The 732-nt window shown below is 54.8% G+C and overlaps 1 non-coding gene across 1 annotated transcript; it reads left to right on the top strand.

Moving 5' to 3' along the window:
• On the top strand, positions 1–133 carry LOC117723586 (small nucleolar RNA SNORA17). The gene has a single exon (XR_004608689.1). It is a non-coding gene; the product is annotated as a small nucleolar RNA SNORA17 (small nucleolar RNA).
• The last annotated feature ends 599 nt before the right edge of the window (positions 134–732 follow it).

Raw genomic sequence — 732 nt, 5'->3', positions numbered from 1 at the left:
CCTACCCCTAGAGCCCTTGCAGGTGACTGTGTCACATGTGTGTTGTGTCAGTAGACAGAGAGGAGCACGCCTATGTCTACACTTGGTGTTCTGACCTAAGATCATCTGGACAATTGATTAGTAGCCTTGCACTCCCTGAAAAAAGGGAAGCTTGAGTCTGCCACCAACCTGGCACCATAGGGGCTTGGGCAGGGAGCTAGCCTGAGAAGACCACTAGTCTGGTACCATGCAGGCCTTGGGGGAGCAGACCATGCCCTAGATGACCCCTGCCCAGTGCCATGACATATGATCCAGGCATAGCATTCCTGAGACCACTCTTGAGATGACCCCAGACACTAAAGAGACCCTGGCAACCATTACGAGGAGCAAGCAAGTTGTGGAAAAAGGAAGAGAAACAGATGTGGGCACAGTGAAGAGGCAGAACTGGAGACTTGAGGGCAGTGAGGAGCAGCCCGATGTTAGTGGACAGTGGTGCCACCTGGGATCATGATGGGGTCCTGGTCTGTGCTCCCGCTAGGGGCCACATCTGGGTCCATAGCCCTGCAGCAGCAGGGGTCTGTTACCACAAAAAGCCAGGCAGATGACTCTGGTTTGGGCTGCCACCCAGAAACATGTTGATGTCTGAGGGCTGTGCAGAACTGGTTCTACCCCTCACCTGGGCGTCATGGGAGAGCTGGCCCTGGAGGAATGAAAGCAAGAGAGGTGGCCCTGCCACTTACATGCTGCAACACT

This window comes from Arvicanthis niloticus, chromosome 18, assembly GCF_011762505.2.
Source record: "Arvicanthis niloticus isolate mArvNil1 chromosome 18, mArvNil1.pat.X, whole genome shotgun sequence".
NCBI classification, from domain to species: Eukaryota; Metazoa; Chordata; class Mammalia; order Rodentia; family Muridae; genus Arvicanthis; species Arvicanthis niloticus.
The sequence above is the reverse complement of the archived record's forward strand: the minus strand, read 5'-3'. Positions and strand labels throughout refer to the sequence as shown.